Below are 20,634 nucleotides of genomic sequence, written 5' to 3' on the forward strand. Positions count from 1 at the left end.
CTCTTGTGATGCTGGGTAGCCAGAGTGAGCCTCAGCTCCCTGTCGGCCCCATGATCATGAGGGTAAACAACCCTTACACTTAAAACCATTCTGTACCCAGACAATCACTCTTTTTCACTTTCAGAACAGTATTGAATCAATTACCTGAGAAAGTCAATACTTTATTATAAAATAGGTGTAAAACAACTATATTGGTCAACTATTTGGCATTATCTTGTATTATTGAGCAGGTACATACATACCTATGCTCCAGGAATTTCACTCTTTGGTACTTATCCTAGCACAGAGCTTCCTCCTTCGTACGCCCTGAATTGGTTTAGATGGGCTGAGATACTGAACCCCTCTTCCCCCAGGGTGGGTGGGCAGGCTCTGGCATTGTTGGAGCCTCCAAATCTGTTGCCTTTGATCATGAGCATTTGCTCCAGCTTATCATACAAATAGCAGGAAAAAGGTTAGGAAGCAATTTTCTAGAGAAACTCTTGCTAGCATACATCAAGAGACATGCACATGCATATTTATAGCATTTTTGTTTTAAATGAGAATAAAAACATGGGGGCGGGGCGCTTGGGTGGCTCAGTCATTGAGCATCTGCCTTCAGCTCAGGTCATGATCCCAGGGTCCTGGGATCGAGTCCCACATCGGGCTCCCTTGCTCAGCGGGAGGCCTGCTTCTCCCTCTCCCACTCCCCCTGCTTGTGTTCCTGCTCTCGCTATCTCTCTCTCTGTCAAATAAATAAAATCTTTAAAAAAAAAAAAAAAAACATGGGGGCACCTGCTTTAGTTCTGCTAATTCTCTGAAAACCCACAGGCATTAAGTAATTAGAGAAGGGTTTTGGCAAGTCATTTCTTAATATTAGTGCTAAAAGTGGTAATTCTTTCAAGCCAAGAAAGAGAGGCAGAGAAAGAGGCTGAATGAAAATGGTATTTCTCCTGGTCATTATGTGTTTCCATCAAAACCCCACTTGGATGGGAGGCATATGATGATGGGCAAGGGTCTGAGTCTTGAAGCTGAGTGGATGCCTTAAGGTCAGCTCCCCAGAGGAGAGAATGCTGTGGAGGCGGGGACATCCAGCTGTCTTCCTGACATTTCCCTTTTACTCATTGCCAGATAAAGTCCCTTACAAAAGAGGAATGCAAACGAAATTTTGTCAGAACAGCAGGGACTGCCCACTATGTCCCATGTAATTTAGAGTTTGGCTGAGAATCCCTGCTGTGATCCTCAGTCTTGTGTGTTCCCTCTTCTGTGGGGGATACAGTCATGGCCTTCTTTTTTGACATTTCACCATTGGCCCTCCTGCCTCTATCCCAAGGACAGGGATAAATGTGGGGCCATAGGGAATGGAGGTAGTTTGCAGGCATTTCTCTGCGTTGTGTCTTTGCTGACCCCTTAACGCTCCACCTGTTCTAATCTAATCTCGTCATCTTTCCCCTCCAAAAACCTGATGCCCACCATGAAAACCTTATGTCCACTCCAACTTTTCCCCTTCCCCCACTTTAAGGGCCTGTTTCTGTCTGCAACACCACTTTGCTGTCTGGTCACTCAGTTTCATTTTTTTAAAGATTTTATTTATTTATGAGAGAGTGAGTGAGTGAATGAGCGAGCATGGGGAGAAGCAGAAGGAAAGGGAAAGCAGACTCTGAGCTGATGCAGAGCCCAGTGTGGGGCCAGATCTCAGGACCCTGAGATCATGACCTGAGCCGAAACCAAAAGTTGGATGCTTAACCAACAGAGCCACCCAGGTGCCCCACCCAGTTCCATTTTTTTGAAGCTCTTTGTCTTTGCTGCTTTCTCTTCCACCCACTGTGGCACCGCATTCTATTATTTTTAAAATTAACATCTACTGGATTCCTTTCACATCATTCTCACTGCTGGTGCCCTTGTCTAGGCTCTCATCTTTAAGGTGTGAGAGGTGATATAAGGGATAACTGCCACCATGACCCCATTTAATTTCTCATGATTAAACCCTGGACTCTGAACCTAGAATCAGAAAATAGAATGTTTTCTAGGAAAGAGACAATGGAGTTGAAACCTCTTATTTCATGTTTGAGGAAACAAGGCCTGGAGAGGGATAGTGACCCGTGGTGGTCTGCACACAGAGAGTAGCAGAGCCGGAACCAGAAACCCACACACACTGATGGGCTAGTCATCCAGCCTTCTTCAGCATGCCGTGTTACCTTATAGGCATTCCTTCGAATTTATAGTTACTTGTCTTATGTCTCTCTAAGTTTTTAGGCGAAGAATTATTTCTTAGTCATATTTGTAGCCTTTGAAGTAGTTGATAGGGCTTCTCAATATTTGTTAAATTGATGTCGAAACATGCCCATGCACCAAACCTGCTTTTTTTTTCTTTCTTTCCTATTCCTGACCACCTTGCTAAATCCTTCTTGGGTTGGAAGGTATTCAGCTCAGGCTCTGGCTCCTTCTTGAAGGTTTGGTCAGATAGTTCCTTCTTTCTGACCTCCCAGAGTCTATTTGTCTTATAAAACCACCATCTTACTGGTACCCGGCAGTTTGTAGTTTATAAAATGCATTCACATAATGTATTCCTTAGTCCCTCCGTTAGCCTTGCTAGATAAATACTCCCCCATTGAGGAAACAGACTGGGAGAGGTTATGTGACTTGCCATAGGTCACACAGCTAGGAAGTAACAGAGTGCGGGTCTTCTGCCTTCAAGCCCTTTGCACTTTTGATGTCCTATGCTGGGTGGTCTACATGGCATACTAGGCATTTTTGTTTCCTGATTATCTTATTTGTCCTTTTTGAAAATTAGTTCATTTTGTTTCATCATCCCAGTTACCAGGTTATCGAGGGGAGCGGCTGGGTCACGTATTTCTTTCATGCCATTCATAGTTGCTAGCATAGCACTGGGCAACATATAAGTTGCTTATCAAATACTGTCGAGTTGAACACAAATTTACCAAAAAAGAGCAGCTATCAGTGGAGCCCCAGGAGACTTTTTTGGGTCACTCCTCAATGAAATCAGCAATGAACAGAGGGAACCAGAGGAAGGAAGAGGCTGTTAGAGAAAGCCAGATGGTAAACACAATTGGCAGTTGAGTGACAGTCTGTTGATGAGGGGTGGTGGACAAGCAATACACAAGAAGACAGTCTTCAGGAAATGTGCAAGTTTACTGGAGAGTTGAGACATGTTTGTGGGAACAGAGAGGAGTACTTAGAAGTAGCATAATACTCCTACAAGTTAAGCAAGATAAAGCACGCATACCTAGTGAGAAAAGGCTGGTTAAAGGAATATCCAGAATAGGATGTGGCTTATGAAAACAGGTTTCCAGGGTGGGAGTGGAGTAGGTAGAGGATCATTTGGCTTAGTTTGTCGTTATTCTATTAATTACTGAGGCTGTGAGAAAAGGAACATAAATAGGTAAGGATGTTTCCTTTGAAACGACTTCCCTTCCTTTTTCCCTACTGTGGCAATCAGTAGGGCCTCACCCCTGAGCCCTGGTGTCAGAAGTGCAGGGAACCCAAATAATTACGCATGTTATCTGTACATGGAGATGTGTTGTGATGATCAGATCCGTGGATGTTTCTGGGACTGCCTCATTACACATATTCTTATGGATTTGCCCCATAAGTTAGTGAGATGCTTTAGAAATTTCATTACTCTGACAACTAAACTATATTTCCAAACTATATTTCCTTTTCCTAAAAGGATCACAAAAATCCTCTGACCATGTGCCCCAGATTTTGGTTTGGAAAATCACACTGCATCTCCTGAGTTCTTAAACCTTTTGCATCTGGACAAAATGAAAAACTCTTCTACTAGAATGGATATGAAAAATGTCCAGTTTTCTAATAGTAGAAGCCTACACGTGTTATTTTATGAGCTTCTGTCTCCTGCAGAGAACATAAGATTAAGTCCTTTTAGATTAGTAGTAATAGAGCTTTAGTATCTGTTCCTTCCTGTGTCAAAGTGTTCACCGTTTAGAATTATTTTGCAGGAGCTGAAGGAATGTGTATCTTCACTACTTAGAAGCACCAGCAATTAAGGGAAGTTATTTCAAATTAAAAATTGTAATTTCTATGCAGTGGAATCTGAAATGTGAATCTGTAAAACCTTTTCTGGGACATTCATATATGAATTTTTGAGGTGATTTCTCCTTAAAAATTGATTAATATCATTGAGGTCTCTTGTTAGAAGATTTATTTTTAATGCTTGATAGCTATATGGCAATTGTATTTTTATGTGATATGCAAATATATATGGGAAAGTTCTAATTTAAAAAGGATACCATTGACAACATTGTTTTTTGTCCGTTTTGTTTTGTTTTGTTTTATGGAAAAACAATTCCCAAGGTCAAAACACTCAACTTATAAACTTCTACAATCAGACTTGTTGGTATGTGGAAGTTAACTTTATATTTTAAAAAGTGGACTTATTAAAACATGTTTATAGAATTGTGAGATTGATTTTTCATGTGTGATTTATAAAACCTTTTCTTACTACTTTACAGTCACCTCTCTTATATATAGAGTCTCATTTCATCCTCAATAAAAAATTTAATATCACTTGTTTCTTTAATGTCCTCCAACCACTCAGACAAAATGGCTGAAGTCGTTGCTTATCAATTTCTTATAAATTCATGGATTCTTACATCCTCACGGTGTTCTGTCATGTGCTTCATGCTCCTCTTGTCTGTAATTTTCTTTACCCTCTTAGCTTGTTCTCTTGCTGTCAAAATTTTTATTTTGTGTTAGTAAATCTATATTCAGGTTTCTTTATCCACTCCTTTTAAAACAAGGCTTTCTTGATTCTTTCTGAGTGACTGTCATGCACACTCACTTTAGACCCTAGATACTTAGACTCTTGCTTTAAAATATCATTCAGGAAACAGGAGCTTGGTTCTCATAGGTGCCCTCATCTCAGGCTTGGCTAATGACAAAGACAGGTATGGCTTTAGGGAACCAAATGCTAACCTGGACACTTGGCTTTCCATCTGCCCAGCGTAGGAGGAGGAAACTTAGTGAAGGAACTTGGATGGAACAATTAGGGAGCCTCTGAATTTCAGGGGAGAGCAAGTGGATGAAAAAAATTGTCCCGACTTAGAAGGTAAGAGAATCTCTCTGGTTTTTGATAAAGCAACAACTACTAAGGGCCTTTTCTAGGTATTGCTCCATGCTGGCTGTAACGAGCTAAAAGGTTTCTCCAGTCTTTATGACTAGGTGTTCTCCTGAATTTCTGGAACACTCTCCCACAATCCATAAGCCACTTCTCCCCTTTTTGATCTATTCCTTACCTTGTTGGTGTTTGACTTTGATGTGACTTTGACCAACTGTCTGGGAACCTCCATTTGTTTTTAACCCCTTGTGTCTGGAATTGGTTCTGTGTCACCGTCACACAAGGCTGCCTGCTCTGGTAGGGAACACCAGAGGTTGCTCTTTTCCTATTTTCCCCATGCCCCTTCCTGCTTCCTTGGAACTCCCTAATAGTTTTAAGTAGCAGTGATTTCCTATAAAAGCATTCCTCATGACATAGCCATTAGCTGGAACAAGGGGTTCTGTGGATAAAATATAATACTAGCAATTTCTCCTGAATTCATAGAAAAAAAATCAGGTTAGTGGAGAGAATTTTCAGTTTTTCTCCTGTCAGTATTAAAAAAAAATCTTTGTGCCTCTTTATGCTATTCTGGTTATAGTTTAGTATGAAGTGGCTTTGGACATAGCACAAAATAATATATCCTCAGTTATTTTAAGTATGCTATATCGTTTCATTCTGTTCTTCAAAACATATCTTGACTTTTGAGGGTTCCACCCCAAGTATAGCTTCTTGAGTCTATTGAGACTAATCTGGATATGTTTTCTGATGGCCTCAATGTGTCTGTTTAGACCCTTTAGGCTAGGATCACCAATGCAGCTGGTTATAAACATCCTTCCACCAGTTTCCATTTTCAAGGACACTGGTTCCTGTCCCAAGGGTGTGTGGGTGTTTTTTTTGGGGGGTGGGGGGCGGGTGCTGCCTCTTGGTTCATTTCTGGCCAGTTTGGTCTGGATTTTCCCAGGACTCTTTAGACTTAGGCCCAGAGCTCTTCCTTTACTGTGAGTGACCCAATGAGCATTGTCTCCAAGACTCTTTCCTATAGGCTTATCTTACTCTCTCAAGCTTTAAAAGCTTGAGAGAGTCCTCACAAGGGATATCCAATACATTTTAGGTTTTCCATCCCAGGTGAGAGGACTTCTGAGATTGTGGTAAGTGGGGGAGATCCGAGAGATGGCATCTTTAGGAGATGTTCAATAGAAAACCTGGCACGCCTTCCAAATGAGTTGTCAGTCTAAGGTGCTTAGGCAGACAGGAAGTGTTTGGATACAAAGGCAAATGAGATGATTCAGAGTTGGGCTGAAGGTAAGCTTTCCTCATTGGTATCCAAATGTGTACAAAGGAGCTCCTGTCAGTCCTTATCAGGCCACAGGCCTTGGAGGTCAGGTCTCCTCTTCATCTTTTCATCAGAAAGATTCCACTCTCACTGCTTTTATATGTTGGAGTGCCATGTAAGAGTTCATTTGAAGAAACTTGCTAAAGAAAGTTTGTTACTAGCTGGACCAAAGCAGTTTTCTGAAGCAGTGAAAGATTTGCTATAATGACATTATGTAGGTTTTCTGATATTCCCTGTGCAGGAATATCCAGCTAGCTGTGAAGATACTGATTTGCTATAGACAAAAAGTAACCCAAACTTAGAATAGCTCTATCATATTTATAGAAGTCAAACAAGAAGCTCCCCAAACATAAAATCATCTCTACAGTGGTCTATAATCGAATGTTTATGTAATTATATAGAACTGAATTTTATTGCACTTAACATTCTGCTTTTTATTTTTATATTTGAATATTTTGATGCAACATATTGTGTTCATTTCTTATTGCTCAACTGATTGTCCTAACAGGATGAAAGCAAACTTGCTGAACAGATGTGCCTGAGCCTGGCTGCCATGTATTGAGTGTGGCTTGCATATGCTTCTTTAAATAATTTCACAAGAATGGACACATGAATCCACTCTGAATTAAAAAAAAAAAAAGAGAAAGAAAAAGAAAAAAGCCTAGTGCAAAGTATTGCCTTCTAAATTAATGACTCATTTATAGAAATTTCAAATAACATATATGCTATAAAGGCAGAAGCAAATAATAGCCAAGCAGCATAAGTGAACAATTTGGAGGTCTCTAAATCTGGTATATAAATCATTTGACTGTAAGAGTTTTTATTCCATTCAAAAAAAATAACAATAAAGGGAAAACGGACATTTGAATAAAAGCTTACAGAACTCTTAAAGTACCTCCATGGATCTCAGAGTTCTACAGAACACAAATCGAAGACCACAGATTTAATACCTCTCTGAATAGGGACTGCAATGCCTTGTTCTTTTATGATGCTTTACATTCCTCTCCTTTAGGACATTACCTTGTACTTATTTTATAAAAATAAATATGATCCAGTTTCTTAACATACCTTTCTCAGAAACGAACAGATAAAAGAGCAAAACATAAAGCTGTATCAGATTGAAAACAATTAACGAGCTAGAACTAGTATGTATGTAATTCTGCGTATAACAGGGTATACAAATCTTTTTAAAACGTCATGGAACATTCATGAAACTTAACAAATCTGATATTTGTTATTATGCAGATCACATTTCCTGACCAAAATGCAATAAAATTAGAAATCAACAGCGATAGCTAAACAGCCAACTGTGATCAGACAGGTTGATTTAGAAATTGGCTGATGGTTGCAAGTATGTTGTAGTTCCTCAGTCCTTTTGTATAAGTAAATCCAAGGCCCACCCATTTCTATAAACAGCTGCTGACAGAAATGCAAACAGTCCATTTCAAGACTGCATACTGAATAGGTGAAACAAGGAAAGACTTCCTGAGAATCAATAAGTACATCCGATTAGACCTTGTCCATTAGGTGAGTTTCTTTTCTTTCCTTTTGATTCAGCTAGTAAAGAACACGATACTATTTAGGGAGCAGTTCAACACATGTTATAAATACATTGCTGAGAGAGTAGACCCGAGGGGGACCAAAAAGACCTATAGCCAGCTGTCTGTACCTTATTGACACCTAATGGGCGGGGCTAAGAATCCTAGTGTCATTGTTTTAGTGGTGCTAAAGCATCGGGAAATAGGTTGATATTCTGAGCCTATTTCAATGTGTTTTGTTTTTGTTTTTGTTTTTTTGTTTAGTTCTTCTATTTCTGGGATGTCAGGGTGGCTCAGTTGGTTAAGCGTCTGCCTTTGGCTCAGGTCATGATCCCAGGGTCCTGGGCTCGAGTCCCGCATCAGGCTCCCTGCTCAGTGGAGAGCCTGCTTCTCTGCCTGCTGCTTCCCCTGCTGTGTGTGTGCTCTCTCTCTGACAAATAAATAAAATCTCTTAAAAATTCTTATATTTTTAAAGTTTCTTTAAAAATTGTGGTATAATACAATGTAATACTAATACAGTGTATCACTTTCAGTTATACAACATGATTCAGTATTTGCATATATTGCAAAATGATCACCACAATAAGTCATGTTAACATCTGTCACCGTATATACAGAATTTTTTGTGTGATGAGAACTTTTAAGATTTACTCTCTTAGGAAGTTTCAAATGTGTGTTAAGAGCCGTAGTCACCATGCTGTATATTACATTCCTGTAATTATTTATTTCATAACTAGAAGTTTATACCTTTTGACTCCCTTCACCCATTTTGGCCACCCCCCCATCCCCTACCTCTGGCAATCACCAATCTGTACCATGAGCTTGGTTTTTTTTTTTTTTTATTCCACATATAAGTGAGATCATACAGTATTTGTTTTTCCCTGTCTGACTTATTTCACTTAGCATAATATCCTGAAGGCCCATTCATGCTGTCACAAATGGCAAGATTTCCTTTTTTATGGCTGAGTAGTATTCCTGTGTGTGTGTGTGTGTGTGTGTGTGTGTGTGTGTGTGTGTGTATGTGTATGTGTATCCATCCCATTTTCTTTATCATTCATCTGTTGGTGGATATTTAGGTTGTTTCCTTAACTGTTGTAAATAATGCTGCAATGCACATGGGGTACATATATTTTTGAGTTTTTTTTCATTTTCTTTTGACAAATAACAGAAGTGGAATTACTGGGTTATATGGTTGTTCTATTTTTAATTTTTTGAGGAAACTGCATCCTGTTTTACACAGTGGTTGTACCAATTTACATTCCTACCAATAGTGTAGGAAGGCTTCCTTTTCTCCACATCTTCATCAGGTTATCTCTTGTCTTTTTGATAATAGCCATTCTAGCAGGTATGAGGTGGTATCTCATTGTGGTTTTGATTAGCATTTCCTTGATGATAAGTGATGTTGGGTGTCTTTTCATGTGTGTGTTGGCTCTCTGTAAGTCTTCTTTGGAAAAATGTCTGTTCAGGTCCCCTCCCCATTTGTAAATCAGATTTTTTGTTTTTTGTTTTTTTGTTTTTTTTGTTTTTGGTGTTGAGTTGTATGACTTCTTTATATATTTTGGATGTTAACCCCTTATCAGGTATATGATTTGCAAATATTTTCTCCCATTTAGTAGGTTGCCTTTTCATTTTGTTGATGGTCTCCTTCACTGAGCAGAAGTATTTCAGTGCTTTTAAAAGAACCAAGTTGTGGGGCACCTGGGTGGCTCAGTCACTTAAGCATCCCACTCTTGATTTTGCCTCAGATCATGATCTCAGGGTCCTAGGATTGAGCTCAGCAGGGAGCCTGCTTGTCCCTCTCCCTCTGCTCCTCACTCTGCTCATGCATTCTCTGTCTCTCTCTCAAAGGTTGTTATATGGTAGAAATATTTACAGATGTTTTTCTTCTTCTTTTTTGCTTGAACTCAAGAGCTTGAGATCAAGACCTGAGCTGAGATCAAGAGTCAGAAACTTAACTGACTGAGCCACCCAGGCGCCCCTACAGATGTTTTAAAGTCAAGACCAGCTTGTACCAGTATGCTGCCTGTTCATTAACATGGGAAAACCAAAACTAGCACAGTATTGAGAAACATTTGTGTTCCTGAAATGGCTCTATTCCCAGGAATAGATGGGAGACAGCTCTTGAGCTTATTGGAAAAGTAGAAGTCCTTGAAGACACAGGAGCTCTTGAGCTTATTGAGGAGGGTCCAATACCTTGAAGTTAACATGGCAGCTCACTGTGTTGCCAAAACATGTGCGTTCATTGACCGGCATTGCTAGTGTAAGGTCAGTTGCTGCGCACACAAACTGGAGTTTGGGAAAAGTACCTGGAGATAAGAGACAAGAAAGCCAGAAAGGGGAAAAGGGGAGTAGAGAGGTCATGGCACAAGGGTAATTATTAGAAACAAGGCTGTTACCCAACATGGGGAGATTGTAGGGAGGATGTTAGACTGTGGAAAAGAGAGCCTGCTGTGAGGTGATGGAATCCTGTGTGCATTAGTAAAGCCACCATGTGCCTTGGGAGCATATTCCTGGGAGCTGAGAAGAGCTGTGCTGTGATGTGGCCAACGAGGGTGAGGGTGTGGGGCAGGCAGGATGAGGGAGAAGTGGAGCCGTATCTGGCACATCTTAGTAGCCACTGTAAGCGTCTGCATACCAAACCAGTGGTTCAGTTTAGCCTTTGGAGTAGGGCATATGGGATGGGAGCTCTCAATGTCCACAGTTCCTGCAGGGGTGCGGGTACAGCATCTTTCATCACAGAAAAGTTAAAGTGTGGTTTCTGTCCTTTGTTGAAGAAATCAGTGAAATGATTTCAGTATACTGTAAAAAAAAAAAAAATCATACTTATAAAGCACAGTGAAAATGATATCCTAGTGTGCAAATCGTTGGGTCTGGAAAGGCAGGGTGGTGTTTGTATTCTGGACACACTTTTTCTATAGGGTGAATAAATAGAGAGTGCTCACATTCTCATTTTTTAAAAAAGGCAATGATAAAGGAGCTCCTCTCTTCCCTAGCTATTTTCAACTCAGGGATATTTATCTAATTGTTTTTATTATTTGGACAGTGATCCTCAATAGATCTTGCTTGTAATTCCTAAGTTTTTTTTTTTCCATCTTAAAATTTTTCTTGGGATAAAAGAAGCATCATCGCTACTTCACCAAGTGAAGTGGTTTGCTTCTTGATTTGGTGTGTTTCTCCTGACAGATTAACACCTTTCCTGTGTGACAGCACACACAACAAAAAAACTTGAAGCAGGTGAGATGCAAGAGAGAGCCAGGCTGTGTGGGCCAAAGGTCTTACCACGCATGTGCCATGCTGCGGGAGGATAAGGCAGAATTCCGACTCCATTTCTAAGTGAAAAATGGAAAGGGGTTGTGTGTTTTGCAACCTTGGAAATGCACTTTCCAACATCCAGTCCTTCGAGTGCTACTCGATTTGTCATCCTTACAGCCCTGGCTGGGGTAGCAGCACTGTCACTTCGAGTATTTCTGCCTTTGAGTCCCAGGCCCCAGACTTTGGTGGCACTCTGACAGAGCCAAATGCTACCCTTTGGCTTGTTAAGAGCAGAATTCCCTCTGTCAACCAGTTGGACTCACAGCTATCCCACCTTCCAGGTAGATTAAGTCACTCCTCTGTTTCCATTTTCGGAAAGTATTTTCACTACATTCTTTAAGAGTTTTATAAAGTGTCAGTGTCATTCTTCAGGTATTGTGGAAAAGCATCAGGCTTAAAGCCATCAGATCAGTGTTCAAGCTTTAATCTGTTGTAGTCATAAGAAGAGCTGTGACATATTGATATCCGTTAGGCATTTTGCTCCTCACTCCACACAGGTAGGTGATGGTGTCCTGTTGTTTGAACAAAGGAGACCCTGACTCCAAGGTCTGTTAAAATCATCTTCTATGTGCTTATAAAAGGCAACCACTGTGTGGAAATAGACTTTATAGATTTTGCACTTGTATCAAATTCTTGGGGACTTTCCAGCTTCGTGGTGTCGTTAAGAAGCATATTTAGCCATGGCTTGGACATTGCAGTCACATATGGTTGTGTCCATTATGGAACTGCTTTCCCGTTGTTTGAGATATTACTCAGCAAACCAAACAGCCACTCCTGTTGTCACAGTATGGCCTATATTTTATTAATGACATATTCTGTAGTGTGCCCTTTCCCTGTTACTGTGTATCTGTAAAACAAGAGGTACTTATCACAGACTGTAAGTAATTTAACAACCAGTGTTCACTTTCCATAAATTCCTATAAACACTCACATTCTGATCCTAAAAGAGGCTCAGGCAACAAATAACATCTTTTTAGTAAATGAATCAATTAGTGGTCTCCATAAATTAAACAACAACAACAAAACAACTAGTGTATCATTTGAGTCATTCCACAATGGTCTTTGAGAAGAACGCTTTCTATTTTCAAGAATAATTCCAGTGTCCCCTTCTTCCCTAATGTATAGTTGCTTATATTATTTGTTTACTGGGTTATGTTGCTCACCTACTGAAGTGATGGTAACATTGCAGAAACAATAGGTCAAGTCCTGGATTGAGACTGTTTATTTTTTCTTTACCCTCATAAAGGATTTACAAATGTCTGGAGGAAGCTTTTACAAATGAAGATATGTTTGGATGTCCTGCCAATATTTGGAAATGTTTGTTTGTTTGTTTGTTTATTTATTTATTTATTTATAAAAGATTTTATTTATTTGACAGAGAGAGAGATAGCGAGAGCAGGAACACAAGCAGGGGGAGTGGGAGAGGGAGAAGCAGGCTTCCCACAGAGCAGGGAGCCCGATGCGGGACTCGATCCCAGGACCCTGGGATCATGACCTGAGCCGAAGGCAGACGCTTAATGACTGAGCCACCCAGGCGCCCTGGAAATGTATATTTAATGGTATTTGCAGGTCATTTTATTTTTTCTCTGAATAATTTGCTATGTTAGAATATCACCATTTGCTAAAGTTAGTCTTTTTACTTTGTTTAAATGGGGAGAATGAAATATTCCTATGTAGCAGGCACATTTCATAAGTATTAGCAAACTTAGATCCTGTCAGTTTTTAGCCAAGAATATCTCCCCTCACTGTTAAGGCTGGATCCATGATATTACTACAAAACCCTGTATTGATAGAAATACATTTATGAATCATAGGTTATAGGTGAATATCTAATGCAGTTATATAATATTCTCAATTTAGATAAAATCAAACTCATCCTTGAATAAGGAGACAAGAAAGAGCTAGATTCCAATTTCCTTCTATTTTTCAAAGCCGTTGGATTTTTACTTACTTCTCTCTACCCAAGATCTTTGCATAAACAAGACAAGCTCTTTTTTTTTTTTTTCCAAGATTTTATTTATTTGACAGATAGAATACAAGCAGGGGGAGCAGCAGAGACGAGGGAGAAGCAGGCTCCCCACTGAGCAAGGAGCCTGATGCGGGACTCGATTCCAGGACCCTGGGATCACGATCTGAGCCCAAGGCAGACGCTTAAACGAATGAGCCACCAAGGCATCCTGACAAGCTCTTTGTTTATAATTTCACCTATTCCACTCTCAAGGAGGGCAGAAACCTATCTACTCTTACCTAGACCAGAAAGTGAGAAGAAGAAGCTCACGTGCACAGAGGGCAGAGACTGTCTCCTCTTGTGGAAATGGGGAGCCCCACTATTGGGCAGGACATATGGTGTTTTCGTAGTGAAAGTAGATGTGTTTGACTTTAGGGTATAGGAATTGCAATGGTCTGAGACAGTGGTAGCCAGGGCTTATTTGGTAGACACAAGTTGTCCCCACTCCTATCTTGGTACATGGTAAAATGCCTTTTCAATCCTGCCCCGTTTATATGATTTCTCTTCCTGTTTTCTGCTGTCTTTATTATATGTGTCCTTCAGAATGCCAGGAATGGGTCAACAGTGGTGCCATAAACTAAACAAGAAAAGCCTACTGCTTTTTAACATTAAATTTAAAAAACACCAATAGCCTTTATTGTTCTACACCAGTCATTAGTACGTGGACATTTTTCTCTAAAAGAACCCTTGAATAAGGGGACATTAATATGTACAACAGAACATGAGGCAGTATAGTTCTCAAAAATGCTGATGTTTTGTGTTTTATCTGAAAAGTAATAGTTATATTCACATTTTCCTATTTCTACATAGAAATCACTTTGGGCAAGGCAGGTGAAGTCCATAAGCTCTATAGGAACACTGTAATATTTTATTAACCTTTCTAAGAAATTCAAAATATTGTCCAATAAAAATCATTTACAATATAACTCATGTTCCTCTTTTAAAGGTTTTCTCTTTCTTCTCTATTGAGCTTTACATTTTCCTTCCTTTTGCATCTTTATAAGCATGCCAAACATGTGACTTGTGCACATATCGGCAGGGAAAGAGCAATATGAGGATGTGAATTTTGTTGTCATGTTGTGTTATGTTTACAAGGGAAGATTAAAATGTTCTTGAGGATTGGCTTTTTTGAAAACCCAAAGAAGTGGGTATAGTCATTTAGGAGAACGTAGATTGGGATGTGGCTAAAAGTATAAGGTTTTCATGTTGAGTATTGGCTTCCCATGGTTCTCTGGCACCAAGCACAGAATAAGCAGTCAGTCAATATATATTCGATGAATGAAAGAGCGAGTGAATGAGCCCGAAGAAGTATCCTTACAGAGAACTTCAGGTGGCACCACAGGAAATAATCTTGATTTGAGAAGAAAGCACCAAGCTCAATACCAAACCAATCTGTTGGGAAATGAAAAACTTCATGATTTTTCTGCTCTCTTTCCATTTTGAAGCCACATGAAAGACCTACATAAAGAGGATTTACAGGAGATGGTACACGTGTCAACATACATAATTTCTTAGATTTGCTGTGACCAAGAAGAGGCAGACATGCCCTCAGTTTATGACCTCTCTCCTTGGGCGAACCCATCAGAAGGAAGAGCTTTGTGACAGGCAGAAGTACAGGCCCTTCATCCCAACTTCTCCAAGTCTAAGCCTTAGTTATAAAGTAATTCATCTCCGTCGCTGCTGGCACCACAGAAAACTTTTGATTCCTGAATCAAAGCAATTATAACTGAGGTTCCTGGCTTTGAAGGAAGGAATACAGAGAGAACAAAAATCATGATATGTTAGAAAAGGATACAGGACTAGAATTTAGGAGACTAGGGATCTAGCTCAGCTCCACATCTAACCTGCTGATTGATTTTATTTATTTATTTTTTATTTTATTTATTTTTTTAAAGATTTTTATTTAATTATTTGACAGAGACACAGCGAGAGAGGGAACACAAGCAGGGGGAGTGGGAGAGGGAGAAGCAGGCTTCCCGCTGAGCAGGAAGCCCGATGCGGGGCTCGATCCCAGGACCCTGGGACCATGACCTGAGCCGAAGGCAGACGCTTAAGGACTGAGCCCCCCAGGTGCCCCTGCTGATTGATTTTATATTGTTCACTTGTTTTCTCTGGGCTTCATTCAGTTTCCTCTTCTGGAAATTAAAGTATTCAACTAATGAACATTCCAGCTCTGAAACTGCCAAAAATCACACAGATAAAACTCAGTGTTAGATTGGGATGCCAAGATAGCTTTTGTATTGAATAGAGACCTCATAAGTGATTGCACCTAAATTGAATTTTTCCTATGATTTTTCTAAAGGTTGAGGTAGTGGATTAAATTAAGAATAGATTATAAAATGACATGCCTTGGTGAGAACTTGATGAGGCTGGTAGTAATGGTATCGCTAAAGACAAGTTTCTTTCAATTAGTGAACATTTAACATATACCAAGCAATCCACTAAAAGCTTTCTGTGGATAATGTCACTTAATAACCATTGTTATCTCCATTTTATAGTTGAAAGAATGGAGGCTTAGTGTAAAGAACTCAGACCAGCTCACACACAGAGTCGGAATTTGAACCCAAGCCTACTTCGCATCATATGAAGAAAACCTCTCTATGTAGTATAAGTTTTGTACAAACCATGGAGTCTTCTTTAAGGATGTCGTGCTGAAATAAAATCATGCATGCCCAGTACTGTTCGTGGTACACGGTAGTTAGTCAGTTAATATTATCTCTCTCTTTTTTTATCCTCTGTACTAAATATGGGTGATAGAGGAAAATTTGGCTTTCAAGAAATGGCTGACCTATCAGAAGTAGTTTCAGAATGATTCTGCCTTATGATAGGGGATCCTAAGATTGGAGTCTATGATTGACTTTCATAGGAAGCTTTATGGAGTATTTGGGCTAGGGGTGTGTGTGTGGGGTGGGGTGGGGTAGGGCGGATGATGGAGAGAGAGAGAGAGAGAGAGAGAGAGGGAGGGAGAGAAATCTAATTCCTTTGCTCTTAACTAAAACCACTCTCTTCTATCTTATTCCCTGAAGAACAATTAAGATATGTTTTATTTTTTAAATAAGGAAGAAGATCATTGACTTTCTCTCAGCAGGCAATTATCACCACTTAGTGTATGTTGAGGAAGTGGGTGTTCCTTGCTTTCTATTGTTAATCTGGTGAGAGTGAGGGTGGAGAGCACTTTGAAAAAATATTTGTGTAGGGAGGAGCACTAGAAGTGAGCTAAGAAAGTATTTTGCAGGTCCCAAATTAGGGTCATTCTTGACTTTTTAGAAGACATTTCCTTGAGGTATCTCAGATTTTATTTCCTGAAGGAGATGTAGAATATAAAGAATGAACTTCAGTTTAAGTTATCTTCATAGATCATTATTTTTTCTTTCATTAATTTTTAGTCTAGGGGCATAGTTCTTACAGTCTAGGAAAGAAAGTAATTATTGCCTGCATATTGACCATCAGAGGCTAGATTGCAAGATGATGATGCTAATGGCAGTTAATAGTTATACAAGATTTACTGTGTGCCAGACACTGTTCTGAGCTTTTCATGTATACATTAACTCAGTCCTCATGTCAGCCCTCTGAGATAAGTTTACTGCTTCATCAAGTCTAAAATGTGTTGGTGGTGCATTTGTGATCTTGCTAGAAGATGCTAATGCAAGGTTTTCACATAACAGTCGCCAGTGCCACCTCATTTAGTAATAATTGCAAGATGTCATGGGTTGTAAGACTATGAAATGTAAGATGCATCCCGATTATAAAGAAGTTAAAATGAGAAAGCATATGCATGCTAGAATTAATAAAATAAAAATTAAATTTAAAAAATCATTCCCATTTTTAAAATGGGGGAACCTGAGGCAAAAGGGGTTATATTTTCTTTAAAATTTTTTTCTTTTATTTTTTTAAAAAGCTTTTATTTATTTGGGAGAGAGAGAGAGAAAGAATGTATGGGGGGGAGGAGCAGAGGGAGAGGGACAAGCAGACTCTGAGTTGAGCACAGATTTTGACGCGGGCTGATCTCAGGACCCTGAGATCAGGACCTGAGCTGAAATCAAGAGTCAGTTGCTTAACCAACTGAGCCACCCAGGCACCCCAAGGGATTAAATTTTCTAAAGTGAAATGACTGGATTCACATCCAGGTGATTTGGTTCTAGAGTCCATGTTGTTGACCTCTACTTTTTCTTTTCTCTCAACAATGTGTTGGAATTGAGCCCATGTTAGCATGTGAATAGACTGCCCAAGACCCACTTACTTGTCTTCTCATTGGGGCATTCATGATAGAATGGCACTGAGATCCTTCTGAGAGGTAGTGTGCATGGTGTATAGCACCTGACTTTAGGGCTGTGATAAGGATTGTGAAGTACTTGGTGTGTGGGCCTCTGACCTATGCTTCTGACCCATTTTTAGCAAGAGTAATGCAATTGGGAAAAGCCTTCATGAACTGGCTTCTTAAGCATCAATAGGCTGGAATGCTCACTGCAAATAGTATGCACAAAATGTTGTTTGGGTGTCCCAAATGTCAAATTCTGCACTGTGTGTTTTCAGTGTTTCCCTTTCTGCTCTAAATGCCAACATAAAAATAATATGTTATTTCCATACTTGGGGAGTAGAGCATTTTCTTTATAGAAACTAGGCCCCTCAAATACCACTCAAGACTTGAATAACAAAAATAAGAAATAAAAATAATTTTTAATATGAAGATGGTTCTATATGAAGACCTACCAGCAGCTGAAACTTAACATTAAGTTTTCTTCATCTGGTGGTGATAAGCAGTGGTAAAACACATATATGGGACTGCAAGATGGGTTTGGGGTTATAGTTTGCTATGCACCAGAATTATATTCTGCTGAAAGATGGAATGGTTCCACTAATTCTGGGATTCGACTAACTGGCTGCAAACTCCGATAAGAAGCTTGTCACCATCAATACCCTACCCAAACCCTGAAAAATCTGTTACCAATTTGGAGGCCTGCTTCCTTCCTGAGTCCTTTTATTTCCTTGCATCTTCCTTACTTTTTAGAATTCTGGTCTCTGTTAACCCAGACTAGCCTAGTCATTGTGACCAATTTAGGAGACACTTTACATAGCTTCCAAATTTGCTACAGGTTTTCCTTAACTTGAAATCTCTTTTATTGTTGGATCACGGATTAATGTTTTGCTCCCAGGTCCCTGAGATAAAATGAATGGTGGAGTTGTCAACCAAGGAAGCCTCTGTCACTCATCACACCTTTTCCTATTGTTTATCATATTCTCTGCCATCATGCCCATATTCCTTTCTCCCAACCTGTTTACTGTTCTCCAACACGTACAAACCGTTCAAGTGTAGAAAGAAACTATATTGTGGTGGAGATAAATTGGGTGTATAGACTATCTGCAACTGAGGTAATTATAAGTAAAAATTTAAGTGTTTTGGTTCAGCATATGTTTAAAGCACCAAACCATTGCTTTTTGTGTTTCTGTTTATCATTTTACATTTCTAGTCTTGAACTGTTTGAACATCTGATCAGTCAACTTGGACTGGTTTGAACCAGTTTTTAATCAGTCTAAGACAGTAAAAGCAATTTTTTAGATGACATGAATTGGTTATAAGCAGTTTGATAAAATTAGAGCAAGTATGACCCAGTTGAAGAGATTTAACTGGTCAGCACTAATTTGACTCAGTAAAATATACTCCAAACCAATCAAACCTCATGTGAGCCAGTCAGAACATGCCTTCCAGGTCAGAACTTTTTTGAGCTAGGTAAAACTAGTTTGAAGCAGTTTGAGCTATTGAAACCAGACCCCAGTAATTTTCATTAGATATATTTAGTTTTAGCCAAAGTGGCTTTAGCTCAGTCAGAAATATTTTTGTACGTGTAACCTCTTTGAATTCGACTCTTTCATTCTGAACTACAATGAACCATTCAGATTTTTTTGAACAAGTATGAGCTTGATAGAATGGACTGCAGTGTTTTATACAGATTTGAACCTGTTTTTAAGCTGGTCATAACTTCTTTTGCAATAGGCATGTCAATTTAAAATGAAAATGCTTTAAATTGGCCAAAAAAGATCAGAATTACTTTGAAAGTGATGTGTTGACTCGGCAAAGGACTCTGAGCCAGTCAGAAATCCTTTGTGCTAGAAATATGTTTTGAGCTACTCAGAGGCAATTTCAGAGATTGTTCTAGGTCTTTAGAGCCAGTCCGATCTGTCCAGAATGGGGTGAAGAGGGTTAGCTAACATTTACTGAGTATTCAGTATATGCCAAGCACTATGCTGGGTGCTTCACAAAGAGTATCTTGTTCAATCTTTGGAACAATGGTGTGAAGGAGTGTATATAGTATCTTGTTTTTCACAGGATAGAAACCTGTCCAAGACTCAGAGACATTTGAGCCATGTGGGAGACATGGAATTTAGCCCAGCTCAGCTTGACTTTGGAGGTCATGTGTTTCCTATTAGGCTACCTTGTATGATACCATACCTGGTCACCTTTAAGCCCAACATGCATTTGTGGAAGCTTGAGTAACAGACAATAAGCTTGGAGGTAGACTGGACATTGAACTTGGAATTAAGGGATTTATATTCTAGACTGTGCAAATGAGTTAACCTCTCTGGGTTCTATTTCATCCTTTGGAAAACTGAACCCAGAGAGTGAAAGGTCTGGACATTTATTTTCAGATTAACAAGGCAGATAATTGCCTAGAGGTGCGATCTGAAGAATGCAAACTATGATTAATATTGATGGTGAAACTTATATACCTTCAGTTGTGGTATTTGGTTTGTTAATACTTCCTTTATGATGGCTTGGTTTGGGAACAAACTGTTATGTATCACTGTCAATATGAATAGAAAAACCCACAAAGAGCATTTTTAGATTTATATGTGTGATTCTTCTCCCATGATAACTAAACACATTAAATTTTGGTGCAGCCGATATAGTTTCATCTGTCTTTGAATTCCATTCAAGTGGATTTAGAGAATTCTAGAAAAGTGATGACATTGGTGACATCATTTTCTCCTGTACCTTAAATGATATTAAAACATAGACATAGGAATGACCACCCTTTGTTCAAATTAAAAGTAAAGAGGAAGTAAGTGTTGTCTTGTATCATTCTCATTGCAGAATTTGGAGTTGCTTTCTGCTTCCTCATTCATTTTGAGGGGAACCTCCAAAATGATTAAACGTTATCTGGACCTGCTTTTCAATTCTTAGCTCTAATTAATGAATAACTTGGAGCCAAATGAGATCCTATGATATGACGTACTAGAATATTTATTTGTACCCTATTGGTCCGCTTCTGGAGAGGAATTCTGTTATATACCATTAATACTGCAACCAAACCTGTGAATACGGAAGGTATAATGTAGGGAAGCCATCATCTGTGAAGTGTCATTCTTTATAGTGTGCAAATAGAATTATGAA

General features: G+C 39.3%; 1 protein-coding gene across 1 annotated transcript in view; it reads left to right on the forward strand.

The window, feature by feature from the left end:
• Positions 1–20,634, forward strand: part of RAB27A (RAB27A, member RAS oncogene family) — a 69,367-nt gene that overhangs the window by 21,307 nt on the left and 27,426 nt on the right. The window lies entirely within an intron of this gene.

The sequence above is a fragment of the Halichoerus grypus genome, chromosome 8, assembly GCF_964656455.1.
Source record: "Halichoerus grypus chromosome 8, mHalGry1.hap1.1, whole genome shotgun sequence".
Classification (NCBI taxonomy): domain Eukaryota; kingdom Metazoa; phylum Chordata; class Mammalia; order Carnivora; family Phocidae; genus Halichoerus; species Halichoerus grypus.